This window comes from Ammospiza caudacuta, chromosome 7 (assembly GCF_027887145.1).
Source record: "Ammospiza caudacuta isolate bAmmCau1 chromosome 7, bAmmCau1.pri, whole genome shotgun sequence".
Lineage (NCBI taxonomy): Eukaryota > Metazoa > Chordata > Aves > Passeriformes > Passerellidae > Ammospiza > Ammospiza caudacuta.
Window position 1 is genome coordinate 30,590,118 of NC_080599.1, and position 17,005 is coordinate 30,607,122.

A 17,005-nucleotide genomic window follows, 5' to 3' on the forward strand; every position below is an offset into this window, starting at 1 on the left:
ACAGAGCTGTCAAAACACCTCCCACTAAAAAGGAAAATACAGGCAGGAAATTGATTATGTTTGTAATTAAAAATATGTCATCCAAAACCCAACAAAACACAAACCCAATCAAAAATACCAAGATTGGTATTTTTGTTCCTCAGTTTCTTAAAATCACGAAATCCAGTATTAACAAGAAGTATTTGCTGGATAGGACATCCTTAGCATTTCAGCAATTCTCTTAGTACAGTTTCCTGTTTTAAAGTATTGATTATAAGAATCTCTTTTTTGCTGTAGCTATTATTCCTATTTTCTTGTATTTATTGCCTTAGAAAATGTTGTGTGAACTAGAAACTTATGTACACAAAAACCTTCTGTTTGTGGACTTGGATGATTATTTTGAGATGTCTGATGCAGATATTGCCCACAGCTGTTCCTGCTGCAGACGATGTTGTGCTGCTTAGCAAGTGGCTCCTGGGCAGCTGCAGTTTACAGTCTTGTTTGCAGGTGACCTGAAATCAATACTGGGCTCTAAACTCCTCTGCTTTCAGAAACTGTTAGGAAGCTCAGGTATCCATGCAGCAGGGGCAGCTGGGTATCTGTGTAGTAGCCTAATTAGCTGTTCCAATGTAAATTATTCAGGTTAGTTAAACTGTAACAGTCACAGAAATATTGTACTAATGGGTGTGTTAATACACATATCCTAAAGCTTCTAGGCTTTTAAGTCGCTCTTTGTTATCCCTGAGCTGTTCTCCATGTCAGCCTTGCTTGGTTTTTGGATTCAGTTTTCTCATAAAGTGTTGGATATTTGCTGTTGATTTTGAAAGTGAATGGTTGTCTAGAAATTTGTCTCTCTTCCTGTGTTCCTGCTGTTATCTGTATGTGTGTACCTCATGGTGTCTCAAGTATTTCTGGACTCCCAAGGTCTGAGCTTCCTGGGTTGTGCAAACACCATGGGTTTGGGGTCATTGCCAGCTTTTGTGCCTTGTCTGGATTTTCAGTTGAGAGAAATTCTGAGCATTGTCAAATATGCAGGATGATGTTTTGGCATAGGCTTGCAGTCTGATAAACAACTTGGTTTTATAGTTCTGCAGTACTGCTTGGAGATCTGTGCAGTTATTAGCACCCTGTCCTGACAGGAATCTGCTCATGGAGTGCAGTTTACAGGATTAAAAGTTAGAAAGAAACAAATGTGTATATGGGCAGATATAACTACTTTCATAGCAGATAGTTTCAATACTGCATTATTACGTATTATTTGGTAGAAACATCACATTATTTGGTTTGCAAGCTATTATAAGAAATGTCAAGTGCTAGAAGGAACTGTAAAGGGCTAGTCCTTATTTCTAGGTGGGTAATGATCCTAGTTTTTAACACTGACAAACTTTTTTTTGCTCAGAGATATGTAGCTTACTCTTACTGTGTAAGATTTACTACATAGCTTACTATTACCTTACTATAGCAGAAAAAGCCCTAAAAAATGAAAAAATAAAATATTTGTCTGGTCTCCCATTACATAAAAGATATCAGTAAAAAATAAGAGACCTTTTGCATTCTCCAGATTGTTGTTGTTGAGTGGTTTTAATAAAAAAATAAAATAGAATGGTTGAATCCTATTGCCTTCCTAAATTAGGAAAGCTAATGTAGGAAAGGATCCACTGAACACAGTTTTCTGTTTTGGTCTAAAGAGCCACTGGCAATAATGTTTAGGCCTGTTAATGAATAGATCAATCTCCATTTGAAGTCCATATGAACTTTATTTGTTTCCATTTCCTTAAAATCTGAATTTGGCTTTTACCTTTGGACTCTTTTAAAGCTGTTCTGATGCTGCCTTTGCAGAACTACTGTTGAAAGGAAGGTGGGAGTATGAAAATACAAAACTAATTAAATTAACAACCCTCAAAACTCTGAACAAAAGCTGCATCTGCTGAGGCATGCACACAGTGACTTTGTAATGTCTAATAGACTTCCAGATGGCAGACTTACATATTTCTTCAGAATAATTACACAAGTGAAATTTTAACTCCTAGCCTGCTCTGAGACACTTTGAGTTGCCCATTTAATGAGTTCTGAAGTGGAAACGGAGTGTCAATATCTTTCCTCAGCATTGTAAAAGTATCCTTCTAAAGGAAGGTTCAATTATGCTTTCAATGAGTGCTATTGTTTATTTACTCTGTTAGCAATCAAGTGTTGCTGTACAAATTATTTATAGTTTTAGGTGCAAGATTAGTCAGCTTTCCTTCAGAAATTTTCACTCAGAGATACGTAGCAGAGTAGGAAAACTCTTTATTGCTGTGTCACCCTCAGTAACAGTGTTAGACCTAAGCATTAACATTCTTATTTCTTATGAGTCATGCTGAAAAGGCGTATAAACACATGCCTCTAGTTTTTGGGGGAACAAAGATTTCTGTTGTCCAGAAAAAATTAAAAGTAGAAGAGCTTTGAAATAGCTGTTCTAATAGTAAGCATTAAATAGTGCAAATTTAGATCATATTAGATCATCAGTTTACACATAGAACAAAAGCAAAGGGATCAGCTGTGAAACTGTGAGGATTTGCTTTGATTTCAGGTCCTTCCTAAGTAGTTCAGGGCTGTTTAGACTTCGAATAAATATTTTTTTTCTGTGGTTTCTAACTCTTCATAATTGCATTTCTGTGTGTATTTTGTGCTTACCTACATTTAGGTCACCAGCTACAGAGGCACACATTGTGTGCATTTGCATTGCACCCAGCACACTGATTTCCTTGCTTTATGAATAGGGTTTCTAAGTATTATGGGACAAGTTTTGTTCTACCTAGTACATGTACAGTTTTGTAATTTAAATGAAATTCACCTCCACAAGTTTTAGAAATTGACTTGTCACTGTAGAACTCAGTGGGATATTCTAGCCTTCTTTTTTGGTAATGAAATCTTGTGGATACCTACTAAGGACAGGTGAGAAGTTGACATAGATCCACCTATGTATTCAGACTTGCTTCAGTTTCTGCATTCAGAAATAATTGTAACATTTGCTCCAGATGGAAATGCTGGTAGTATTTCAACACGACAAGAAGGTGAAAAGGAAATGGGGTTTAAATTGGTTTGTAGCTAATTGCCATAGCCTGTAACAGTATTGATTTTCTGGCAGTATTAGCATTGTTCTTTGTCCTTACATGTGCTAAGCCTGATCAGAATTGTGCAAAAAGAGCCTCTGTTCCATGACAAAATAATTGTTATGCTCACCTGCTCACCTCTTTTAGGTTCTGTTTTTTTTTTTTTTTTTTTTTTTTTTTTTTTTGTTTGTTTGTTTGTTTTTTGTTTGTTTGTTTTGTTTTCTTGGTTTTTTTTTTTTGGGGGGGTGTGTTTTGGCAAGGGCTCACTTTGGGAAAGAGACTTTAATTGTACTCTAATTCTTTCCAGCCATTAGAGAAAACCAAATTCTTCACCTTGTCTTTTTCTGTGCAACATTAAGTTGCAACTACCAGATCATTTTGTGCTAATGATGGAGATTTGCAATTTATTGCAAGATATACCAGCTCATGATGCTCTTTAAGTTCAGGGGACAAGGGTACTCCCTTAAAACAGTAGTAATAAGAGCTTGCTAAAACTTCTAATTGCTTTTCACTTTGATAGTATTCTGTGGCTGTCACTTCTATATATATATATCTGTATAAAGACATTCATTATAAAAAGGTATGTAAGTACCTCCTGATGCACAATGTCCAGGCTTGCATAGAAAATTCTGTAAACAAGATGATCTTTCTCAGCTATAATCTGTAAACAAGATGATCTTTCTCAGCTATAATGTGTTAATCTAAGTATTGCCTTCCAGTGAGGTGGAAAAAGTTCACATGATTTTTGTGCCTAATAATGTATCATGCATACAGAATAATCAAGTTAGAATTTCACAAATAACTGATGGATTGAAGCAGAAAAAGTGCAAATTGCAAACAAGTAGATATAAAACCCAGTACACCAAAGGCCTGAAATCAGGAACCTTAGTGAATAAATGCTTTTTCAGGGAATAATTTGTCCGTTTCTAGACATGTATTGATGAAAGATTCTATATTTATAAATAAAAAATAATCCCAAATATTGTAAAATAGAGAACATTCATTAAAGGAAATCAACTCAATTATATTTATAATCTAAATGTATAGTTTACCTTTGCAAATATTTATTTTTGTCTTCATTGCATATGAATATGCAAGTTTAGCTCTTTTCTGAATGGGTATACAATGGCAGATGTCTCTCTAATCGCTGCTCTATTCAAACATTAATTGGTAGAACATATGTAGAATTCTACTAGTCTGAATAGGTATAGGATAGCAGCAGTCTCTTTAATCACATCACTATTCAACCACTAATTGGTGTGATGATTAAGGGACATTAGAGGGAGCACTTTGACATCTGATTCTTTGAACTGATGTCTGCTCGAGCTGCGCTGTATTCATCATGGCCAGACTGATTTCTTAAATAAAATGCTCTGATTCCCAAATGTGGAAAATATTGTGTTAGGATCTATTGAGGTGATTAGGGAATTTGAGAATGATTCTTTTATTTAACTAGTGATTGACTGTATATGCACAAACTATTCATATGAATAATACATGTGTTGCTGAGTATCAGAAAGAGCTGAGAAGTAACATCAAGAGATTTTCTCTTTTCTCATAGTGTCAATAATTAAATATTAATACGCATTTTAAAATGTACCAGTTTAATCATTTAGCAGTCAAATTCCTACTCATGCATTTTTTAGATTAACTAATTACTCTGCATTTTCACTTATCGATAGCATATGCTGGCATTTATAACCCTTTCACTGGAATAAAGTGGTTTACATGTTTGTATATGATATCATGTATAGTGGGTCTAAGAAATGCATATTATGAATTTCCTTGAATCTTATGTTTTATATGCATTTCAGTATCTTGAGGTGTTTTCATTAGAATATCTCAATAGCTCCTAACTTGCCTCGATGCAACAAATTAGTGGTTTTATGCACATTTTCTGTGTATTAAATTGCAAATACTGGGTGATGGCAAGTTGTGCCAAATGCTTTCTTAGTACTGTGCAAAAGGTTCCTTCTCACCCTGTGGCTCTTCTGGAGTGCTGTGTGAAAGCACCTCCAGCCTTTTAACTGCTGCTGCTGCTCAGAGTTCTTCAGGTTTGGTGCTCATCTTACTTGATGTTGGATGATTCCTCTTCTATAGAGAAGCATTCACCTTTTAGTGAGCAGCATTTAGTTCCAGGTATATATCTGATCTTAACCAATTCAAAATGGAAGTGTTTCAGAGTTGCAAATTGTTTAGCATTGCACTTCATTATGTGGCAAAAATGAATGCTTATCTGCCTAAAGTGCTGAATTTTAGGTAAGTCCAGTTCATTCCCCTTCATTAAAGCTGAGCAAATCAGAGTAGGGATAGGATCAGAAACCATCTTCACTGTCAACTTTCAACTTCTGCTTAGTATTAGATTCCCTTTTTTTTTTTTCTTTTTCTTTTTTTCTTTTGTAAACTCTTGCCTGTGCTTGAAACCAAGGTTGCTCTTTCCTGTACTCGACTTCCCTCACAGTGAAGGCCATCAGACATGTGCTGTTCCTTCTGCGAGAGTGTTGGATTATCTTGTATTTATGGCCCAAATTCTGACCTGTTAGTTTGCTTTGATTTTTGAAATTCTCTTCTTGCCTTTTGATATGTTTAGTATTACTTTGTTCCCTGTTGCCCTTACTCCACCAAACATTATGACAGTAGAAACCATTAGTACATTAATTTTTTTCCAATTAGTCAAGTCACTGAGGTCTTGGGTCAATCGTGAATCATCTTGATTCAGGTTATTTTTTGGTGATAGAAAAGAACCTAGTTGTTTTTCAGTTAGTTGCACACTCACTGGATATTTGTTTAGTCTACATTTTTAGTTGGCTTAGGAAAATGTGGCATGGAATAATTGGGGGAGAAAAATGTTTATTCCAGATTTGCCACATCTACTCTGCCAGGTATTCTTGGCCAGTTTTACATGGTTGTCTTGGCGCTTTTTATATTGTAAAGTAAATTTTAATATATGTACTCCATTTTCTCTGCCTGGGGCAATGATTTCTGTTTTCACTTTTTTCTTTTTTTTTTTTTTTTGCCTTTTTTCCACTCCTCCCAATCCCCCTCTGTAAGGGGTAGCATTATGTCTGTCTCTTCTCTTCTTTTGGAACCACAAACCTTCTAGTGGGTGCAATTGATAGTGCTCCATGCGTTGCTTGAGTTAGTTCCTTGATGACTCAGTGATACATGAGCTGAATCAGTCTGATTAAAAAGAATAAATTATTCTTTTTTTTTCCATGCTCAAGCCTGCAATCTCATGTTCTTGCTAAAAATATATATTTTTAGTTGTAGTTATGGCTATACTGTGCTATCTCCATGAAGAGAGCAGGGAGGGCTGTTGATTCTGCATCACTTATTTGCTCTGTTGTACATAATCTGTACTTCTCTTCATTTTCTTCTTGCTTCTCATGTATGTAGAACAGTTTTCTTACTATCGTTTTATAGTTTTTTCCTCTTCCTTTTTAACTTAAATTTGCATAACTTTCTGGTTTTATTCCCACAGTGTTTATGCAGTTCATTTATATTTAGAAATTTATCTTCTCTAGGTATGTGTCAGTTTCCCTGCTTTTATGATTTTGATTTCCAGGCCATTGGGGGGAGGCATGATATGATCATAAAGGTGTGCTAAGAACACTCTTTGGTGTGAATTTCTCTTTTTGTTTGTTTCCTGTTTGTTTTATTTTGTTTGTGGTTTTGTGGAGTTATGTTTTTTTTTCCTTTCTATTTGCTTTGCTTAGGAATAGTTCCCCCGTGTGAATTTCTGTAGGGTTTGCCCTTTCTCCTGCTTTCCTTTACTGATCAGTGTAACTCTCAGGAGACATACCAGAAATTATATTTTCTGAAGTTCACCATCCTCATTCTTTTACCCTCACCACTTTCTGCACTTGGAATTGATTGTAATCTATTACAGAGGTAAGTCATTGATTGTAAGATGCTTTGACTTTTTAAATGCAACCTGCAAAACGCAGATCTTAATAATGGTAGCATGCAAGTATTCTTTGACGTGATAACTGACAAACTTTGTTAGTAATAGTCATTTAATCAGAAACACTAATACAGAATTTTAAAAACAGTTTCAACTCATGCCAATCTTATCCATTCTGGTATGAATCTGAATGGACTTTATCCCTTTAGCAAGTGGATGAAGTCATAGAATAAATACAGAATATAATTTTCATCAATCTTTTTTTTTAAGTTCAATATAAATTGTATAGAATAAGGTAAACAATTTAAAGACATTAATTTTGAGAAGATTATTAGTATTTGAAATATACAAAATTTATTTGGAATTTGAATCCAAATTTGTAAAGAATAGTTCACACTGAACTGTTAAACAATTTCAAAAAGTTAAGACTATGAGGATTAGCCATAGGGAGTTGAAACAAAGGGGATTGATTGGCAAAGCAGGAAATACAGAGGAAAAAATGAGAACTTTCAAAAGTCAAGTTGAGTCACTCTGGGTGAAAGAAATTAAAACAAATAGTAAAAGGTTATTCAGCTATATAAAACAAATAGTAGAAGATTCTTAAGCTGTTTAAACTAAAAGAAATAAAAGAACAAGCAAAGTCAGTGTGAAGATAGGATTAAGGATCTTAGGTGTTGTCTGAAGTCTTTGTAAATTGTTGTCCTACTTTCAGTAAAATGGGAATGAAGCAAGAGGTGGCTAAATGGGCAGAAAAGTGCAGAAGTGGAAATTACACCAGACAGGCCAGAAAGAAAACTTGGAGTGTTTTGTGTTTGAAGTCAAAGGAACAGTACTGTATCCATAAAAGTATCACAGAAAAATTGACATGTGAAATTATAGTAGAGCAAGTTCTTGATTAAAGAATAGGCAATGCAGTTTGTGTGTGCTAAAAGACAGAGAAGTGACGGGCAATTCTTGCTCTGTTGATCTTGTATTGGCATCATGCAAAACTTTGAAAACAAAATTTTGAAGCAGAGATTAATTAAATGCATTAAGGAAAATGGAAGATAGGATGAGGTATTTGGGCTTTATTCTTAGGGATAAATCTTGACACACTAAACCAGGGTTTTGGGGTTTTATTTTTGCGAATTAATAACAAAGTCATCTAAGCAGTCATCTGCTTAGATTAGAATAGTAGCATGGATAAGGAACTGGCTAGAGGGGAAATGAGAGTGAGAAGTGCTTAAAAAAGATCTGCTGGGCTTTTAGAAGAGCTTTTTGAAGGATCAGTCTTCAGATTCATAACATTTAATATTTTCATTAATGAGCTTGACATAAATATTAGGAGCATGTTATGAGAAAATCGACAGGCACTGTCAATACAGAAGGAACTAGAACATCATAAAGGACTGTGTGACACTGAAGTTTAGAATAAAAAAGATAAGAATAAATTTAGTAGTGCAATTAGGAGGCTGTACAGCCAAGGGCTGAGGATGAGAATGACTAGGAGCCTAATGTCTGGAATTAAGCAAGAAGAGGATTTAGAAATACCAGCTGATCAGAGGGTGATGGTTCCATGAACTGGGTAAGAAAATCTGATTATGGACTGAATGTGAAAGCAAGAGGTTAATTGTAGTTGTCCAAGTTGTCACTTCTAGTCTCCTGTATGCTTTAATGTTTTGGACTGTGGGGGTTATGTAGAATAAGTTGCATTTGAATCACATCAGATACATAGTGAGTGTCATTGAAATGTTCATGGGGAAAAATGGGTCTGCCTTCAAATAAGATCTGGTTAGTGGCCAGTAAACAAGGCTGCACATTGAGCCCAAATGTTGAAAGGGTAATGATTAGGTGTGCCCTCTCTGTTTTCTAAGTCATGAAACACTTCTATGTAAAATAGTGTCTGACTCTGTAGTTAAAACTGAGTTGTATGTGCAGGAGCCAAATAAAGTTTTGAAACCTTTTTTAGGCATTTTAAATTAAGTGCCTGACTGCGCAATGCCTGTGTTTGTTTTATGGAGTGTATGATCTATGGGTTCTTCTGTGTTCTCTAGCCCACTCTATGTGCCTTACTTCAGCCTTCTATTTTTACAGACATTACTTGGGGAATGGGGTTAATTGAGTACCTGAATGTTAGTTTCTGTCCTTTGTTTATTTGTGTGGATCATTTGCAGCCTGTCTTTACCAAGTAACAAGTTGTAGCTGATAGATGTAGATTAATGCTGTTAAATATATTTTTAAGGTACGTGCTCTCTGATCTGCTTTCTTTTCCCTTGCTACTGATGCAAGTGCTATGCAGACATGAAATTGCTTTCGACTGATTTAGCTATATATAAAATTTCCAAGCAAGAATGCTGATTTTTTTTATGCCCTTCAGAAATACAATGTTAACATTTTCATCCTTTTGTGGGGCTTCTTTGTAGGTTTGTCCTTAGCTAAATGATGTAGCTACCTTTTGTTTTAGCATTTCTAGTTTTTGACTCCCCTTCTAAGACTCCAAATATCCTTAAAGTTTCAGTCCCTTGCATAAGTGTCATTTTATCCACTTTCTTTCTCAGAGGTGGTTGGTGAAAGGAGTCTTTCACTGCTGTGGAACAAAACAAAAAGGACTTTTGGTGAAGCTAGCTTATTATCTTTGTAACTCAGTGTAGCTTGTGCTAAATCATCAATACTTTGAGAAGTGTGGACTTAATGAGCGTTTCTATCTAACTTTTGAAGAGAAGTGTTAGGGGGAGAATTTACTTTACTTTCACTTCTGTCACATCTGAAGTAATTAGTAGTAATACATATTGAAAATCTTTTAGTATTGAATCTATAATTTTTGGGGACAAACTTCACTTTCCTTATAATTCCACTTCATTTTTGACCATGCTTGGACCATTTTTCCTACCCTATACAATCTGCAAGCTTTTATTTTTTAGTGTAAAGCTTTCAGAAGAGTCCAGTGAATCTCAGCCACTATCGCCTCTACAGTAACTACATAAGAGTTGGTTGAATTTAACACATTTTAATTGCATAAGAAATCTTGTTTACATTCTGTTTCTCAAAGATTATAACAATAGTAGTATTGGTGAACAGCAATAACATACAAGTTGCACGTGTTTTGCAGAGTCCATTAGAGACAAGAGGGCAGTGTGCATCAGAGTAGGTGGCCATTTCTTGTGCTGTTGCTGATGCTTTCTCTGGAGTTTTTCTTTTTCATTTGTTTTCCTCTGCATTTATTTTTCAGTGAATGGCCAAACAATGTGAGAAGGATCTTGCATATATTTGTAGCAATAAGTCTGAAAAGCTCTGTTGCCACCAGGGCTCTAGAAAAGCTGTGGAGAGGTACAGGGCGTTGCTAGGCAACACCGCATGGCCACAGATAGTATTTTTCTTTTAATTTATTTATTCTTCAGTTTGAGTGTGTCCTGCTTGGAGCCATTTGGGTAATAGTTAAGCAAGCACATAGAAATCAGAGAGCTGCAGGAGTGGAATAAAGGAATGCAATATAAAAGTGTAAGAAAGGAAAAGCCATGACACATAATTAAACGACCAAGAGACATGAAATAATTAGTAAGGACTGGAGCGAAAAAGTAAACAAGCATGAGGAAATAAGAGCAGGAGAGAAAAAACCCACGAAATTATGAAAAAAAGAGAATAGAAAAGACAGGGCACTATTGAAGAAAAATTAAAAATTGAAAGCTCAAACAGTTTATACACAAGGGGAACAGGGAGCTTGCTGCATAGGAATAAGAATTAAAAATCAGAGATAAAAATGACTTCAAGAAAAAAAGGGAGAAATTTGGTAATGATGTTAAAAGAATGATGATTTTTGCTTCTTTTTGATTTGCATCATCCTGTTCATTCCTATTACTCTGTTTGCACATATGCAATAGCAGCAGTGACACTCAGGAGCTGGGGACTGATTAATAAGTCCAATATGTTTCCCAGAGAGGAAAAATAATTTAAAGTAAGAGTTTCAGTGTTATTTAGAAATTATTCAATCTGTCTGTTTGGAAATAGCATTTTCAAAACTAGGTTATTGCATTTTATTGAAAAAATGTGGGTGATTATACCAAGGGTGTTAGGTCAAGCAATGGTTGCACAGAGGGAGTGGGTTGTTCATACTCTCCGCGTTAAACACGATAAGCAGGGGCAGGTCTGTCCTGTGCAGTGTTCAGGGAACTAAAAGGCCTTCATCTGCAATAGTTGGAGCCATTTATAGGCTTGACTAGCATAGCAATGTGAGGAAAATTCTGTGCCAGAGCCAGCCCGGTGAGAGACCCATTTAATTAGCTCAGGAGCTGTGCTACCTGGCCCAAATGTCTTGAACACTGTTTGTGGGACTCGAATTAGTCTCCTCCAAACAGTACTAAGCCAAATTCAAATCTAGGAGTCTTGCATTGCAGTTCTCTTCTGGTGTATCCTGGCTCTGTATGGCCTTGATTGCTTGGGAATTGCTGGGAAGGTGCTTGGCTGGTGCTTTGGGCCATGTCCATATTGTTCGCCTCATCTTGAACATAGCAATTTTCAAGATACTGACAGGAAGAGGAATACAGTAGCCTGAGCTGTCTGAAGACAGGCCAGAAGGTTTTGGAAGAAGAAAACTATTCAGACTGAGATATGAAAGCTTCCAAAGAAGTAAAAACCTTACAAAGAAGACAGTAAATGAGATACAGAACCAGAAGAGTGCATAGTGCCATAGTGAGGTATTGAGTACTTAGTGCTTTTCTCTCTAACACAGTAAATGGAACTGAGACCTGAGGCAATATATTTATCCTGGATGCTGTTCTCAAGCTACATGTGAATAAACAAGCAGCATTACAGCAGCATTCTCTTAATGCTCTTTTGAATGCCTTGCTGAAAGATGTAGCTGCATATAAGCCCTGTTCATTTCTGTGTATAGGCAAGTTATTTTCCATGTAATTTTTAGGGAAAATAAATCAATACCACTTATTTTATTAAATTTCTTTTGGAATTTTCTAAAGCTTGTTAAACATGCATGGTATCTTCAAAGAAGATTGCACTTATTTGAGCAGTTTTCCCTAATTTTTGATTATGCCTGTGTGTCTGTAAATAGATGGCACAACAGATGGTGACAACTTCATAGGATCTGCAACCATTGTAATAGCCTCATACCTCTGATTTTCTGAATTTTTTGAGGGAAAAAACACTTTAAGTGTTTACACTGTCCTACTTGGTTGGTTGTTTCCTACACCGTCCCCACCAAGACTTAATTTTCTGCCTTCTTAGCAGTGAGTGTAAGCTTTTGTTTTGACTAACTTGGCTTGATGCATGATATTTAAAAACAAGTAGTTGTGTTTACTATTAAGCAACTTTGTGAATCTTTCTGCATTCTTATTCATGCTTTCCTTTTTTTATTTTGCACTTCCATTTTTTTTTTCTAATTCTGTGTATATTACAGAGACTGAGGCCGCTGTCTTGCTGTATCTTTTGCAACAAGGTTTGAGATACCTGTCATTGCCCAGCACAGTAAGGGATGCATGTAATTATTGTAGTTTTTGCACAATTTTTTTTCTATATGGTATTTTGAAAACAGAAGGAAGATTTTAGAAAATTCTAAATCAGAATAGCAGATTTAGCTATTTTAGATGGCAATGAATATAAAATGTGCTTAAATATTTGGCTTTTCTGGACATCTCAGCACATGTCATTTGAATCTCAAAGAAAATAGAAATAGAAGAGAAATTACAGCCTGGTTTGTTTTTCCAAAGATACGTGATTTCTCAACCCACTTATGTATCTTCTCCTGGCACGTCTCCTGTCACCTACAGTTACTTCTGAGTTAACAAACTTAAAAACATAAGAGCTGAGGTAACATTTTGTTGGTTGTTTTTGCATATGGTTTCCATACTTTGTAAATGAACTTGAAATTTTAAAACATTATTATTATTGTTCAATTATTTGATTAACAATATTTTTATTCTTCAGGTTTTCATAAGCCAAGATAGTAATGGAAAATCTGAAACACAATGCCAGCATGTAACACAACTGCACCAAGGTCTTGATACAAGGGTTGTGTTTCAATGTCTGCAGCCTTTTTTCTAGTACTTCGACTTGGATAGACACTTCTCAAGTGAATTGAATATTTCAAATTATTCCTCTGAGGAAATTTAGTCTCAATTTCATATTTTGCTTTATTTCTTTGCTACTTAAGTAGCAATGTGATACTGATGCTACTTTTAGATAACACAATAACCTGGAATATAAGTGTATATACTCTTCTCTGGGTAATTCACCTGGTCAGGTACCTGATGATATCTTATAATATTCTTTGTGGAATTGTTTCAGTCACAACACTGAAGTATTTCACATGTTGCTGTTTTCTTCTCCTAAGCCAAACAGACAGGGGATGGGATTTTTCCCACTCCTTCTACCAGACAGATAATTAAATAATTATTAAATAATAATATATGAAGTTCATTTGTGAACTATAGACACCAATGCAAACATACAACAAAATGTTACCTCAGCTCTTATGTTTTTAACTATATGTTAACTCATATGTTAATTCAGAAGTAACTGTAGATGACAAGAGACATGCCAGGAGAAGATAAAGGAGTTGACAAATCACATATCTTCAGAAAAAAAAATAGGCTGTAATTTCTCTTCTATAAACTCGTATTGAATACTATTTTATGGAAGTCTTTTAGCTGTTGGAGAGAATTAGGAGCACACAATTTAGTAAGTAGTATGTGGAAGGAGGTGGTGCACGTGTTTCTATAACTGGCAGTAGAAATTCATGATCTAAGATGTGATCTGTAAGATTAGGAGACAAGGACCTTGGTATGACCTCTCTGTTGTGGTTTAACCCCAGATGGCAACTAAGCACCACAGGCACTTACTGACCCCCCAGTGCGATGTGGGACTCAATCAGAAGGGTAAAAGTGAGAAAACTTCTGGGTTGAGACATAGACAGTTTAGTAGGTAAAGCAAAAAAGCAAAAGCTGGACATGCAAACCATTCAAGGAATTGATTCAGTACTTCCTGTGACAGGCAGGTGTTCAGCCACCTCCAGGAAAGCCAGGCTCCATTGCACATAATGAGAAGACAAACACCATCACAGAATCATTAAAGTTGGAAAAGACCTCCAAGATGATCAACTCCAACCTTGGCTACATACTGCCGTGCCCACTAAACCATATTGCAGACAGTAACCACGCTGGACCTCCCCTCTTCTTCACCCAGGTTTATGTGCTGAGCAAGACTCCATATGGTCTGGGATATGCCTGTGGTCAGCTGGGGTCACCTGTCCTGGCTGTGTCCCCTCCCAAATCCTTGTGCACTTCCAGTCTCCTTGCTTCGGGTCTTGATGACGAGTAAGTGCTGCTCAGCAATTGCTAAAACATCCCTGTGTTATCAACACTGTTTTCAGCACAAACCCAAAACACAGCCCCAGAGCAGCTGCTGTGAAGAAAATTAACTCTACCCCTCCCAAACCCAGTTATTTTTGGCAAGAATCTTATGTGAAACCATGAGAAATAGCTGAAACAGATTAGCTTCTGCAGAACTGTTTGGGAAATATTTTATTTACTTTTTTAAAATATTGATGCAACAGCACAATGAAAGAAAATGTTTTGTTGTGGCCTGTCTGAACAATACTGCTGTTGGACAATAAAATGTGCCATGTAGGAGATGAGAGGTGGCATCTTGGGCTGAGGAAGCAAGCTTGTTACATATAATTTGCTTTTTTTCCACTACATAAGGCAGGACTATACTGTTACAGGATGATGTTTGAGCATTTAATTGTAAATTTAATTTTTAAAAAACTTTTCATATTTGATAATTCTTTAGCTATGCATGAAAAATAAGAGATATCCTCTAAGTTAGTACTCTCAAATATGTAGGGTTAATTCCTTAAATTCTTGATCATTTGGGTTCTAAAAGAGCAAGGACATTTGGGTATGTTTTTCCTTATAGTCTTTGTTGAAGGTCAGGAACATAATCTGTTCTGTAGGAGTGCAGTTCTACCTACATTTTAAAGGTTCTTCCTTTTTTCCCAGGTTATGAGCTCTGTAAATGTTAATTCTCAATATGAGTCTGGTCTTTACCTGCATAGTCTCATTTTATTTAATCTCAAAGAGTCAAGGGAATATTTACCTAAGCAGAGTAAAGAATCCCAGGGGAAGAGCAAGCAGGGTTGAGGTATGTGAAAGTAATAGGAGGGGAAGGAAGTATAGCATTTGGGATATTTTTTTTTCTTAGTCATTAGTTATATTTTTACTATCAAGTAGAAATAGTATATTTAGAAATTCTGTGATGAGTCTGTGTCTCTTTATTTAAACTTAGTGCTCTTAAAAAATTAAATTGTAAATTCATGTTGAGAATACCAGGCTCTCCAAGAGGAAAAAGCAAGACTACAACCACATATTAAAAAAGAAACAGTATTTAGATTAAGCTTTTGATATTCATTATGTGTATTGTTCCCTGCTACAGAACCCTGTCCCATAAAGGGAAGCAGTCTTGCAACTGTCCCTTCAAATGCAGGGAGACCAGTAGTTTGTTGCCAAGTCTTCTCATTCATCTGCTGATTAAGTTAACATTTGTTTTGCAAAGAGAAAGAGAAATGTGGGAGGCAAAGGTTTTCCTTTTTTTTTTTCCTCCCTGAACGTTTTTTTTCCTGTCTTTTAAAGCTGAGTCACAGGAGAAAGGAGCATTATAAATTGTCCTATCTAGTTAGTGGCATCACCTGTGTTCTCTGCTCCATTATTATTTCCAGCTGTGCCTCTAGTTTCTTGCATATCTTTTGTAGCTCTTTATTATTTTGAGTTCCTTGGTCTACTATTTTTTGTGCTGAATGCTTGGTCCTTTCAGAATGTTTTTTCTCACCCTCCGTGTATCACTACTATCTGATGTATTATCCATTGCCAAAACACGTGGTGTCTGCATCTGCTCTGACAGCAGCAGGTTGTATTCAAGCAAGATACCATACCCTTATGTGAGCATGAAGTCTGTGATAAATTTGCCACTTGAAATTTCTGCGTGAAACAGCATGAAAAGGAAGTTAGCAGAATGCCATCTCTGCACTGAACATCTTTCACAGCACCAGTAAAATTGCAAACTAGAGTGTTAACTATGTTTAACAAGTAATTAGCTTCTATATGATTACCTGTCTTTGAGGATTAAATGTGTCATATTTTGAACTGGGAAAAGTTAAAAAAATCCAAAATTGTCTGCTTTCATTTAAGAATTTATACTTGCTTTAACTGTAGTATTTCTGTAATACTACAGTTAATACTACTGTAATAATTGTTACCAAAATTCCACGCTTGCAGTTTCAGAAAACAGCACATGCATCAGTATTTCCTGGTATCGATTCTGTATTAGCAATATATCTCCTGTTTGTGGAGAAAATGTGATATTTGTTCTTGAGTTTGCATGTGTGCTATTTTTAGTGCCTTAAATTAATATACTGCTAAAAAAATCCTGAGAAAATTAACATGGTTATGCTAATAAGGCATTGATTAAAGCCTCCCACAATTCTATGAAATGATTTTTCTATTGATTCTTATTTGATTACTAACACTTAGGCTAGTTTTCTCTTGGAATTCTGCTTTTTTGGATGTTCTAATATCTATACTTTTCTAAGAGCTTGTCTGGACAATGTGGCTGTATCATGTAATGAAAAAAATGCTATAACAAATGTTCATGTATTATGAATGGCATGCAGTCAAATGTTATGTAAATACCTGAGGGCTCAATATACTCTCTGCTGATATTAGGAATATGTATGTATTTAAAATTTTTTTTAAAAAAGATCTGTTTTTCCTCTGTGAACAACTGGTCAGTTAGCAGTTTAAACCTGCTCTTTCCCCCTTTCAGAAAAAGAACTCTGTGAGAATGAGTCACAGCAACTAGGAAGAAGGAATTTAGAAAGCAGACATTGCAAAAATGATAATAGGTTACAAATAGGATCAAACAGTCCTTTTTACGTGTTTAGTTTTTAAGATCGTTCTTAAGGTAAGGCCTTCTGGCAAATGGCATCAGTTTTGTTAAGTTGCTCAGTATGAAGACAGTTTCAGGAGGCTTCCTGTATGGAATACAGCTA

General features: G+C 35.7%; 1 protein-coding gene across 1 annotated transcript in view; it reads left to right on the plus strand.

The window, feature by feature from the left end:
* The window catches only part of DPYD (dihydropyrimidine dehydrogenase), a 327,901-nt gene that overhangs the window by 21,926 nt on the left and 288,970 nt on the right, over window positions 1-17,005 (plus strand). The gene's annotated exons all lie outside the window — the stretch shown is intronic.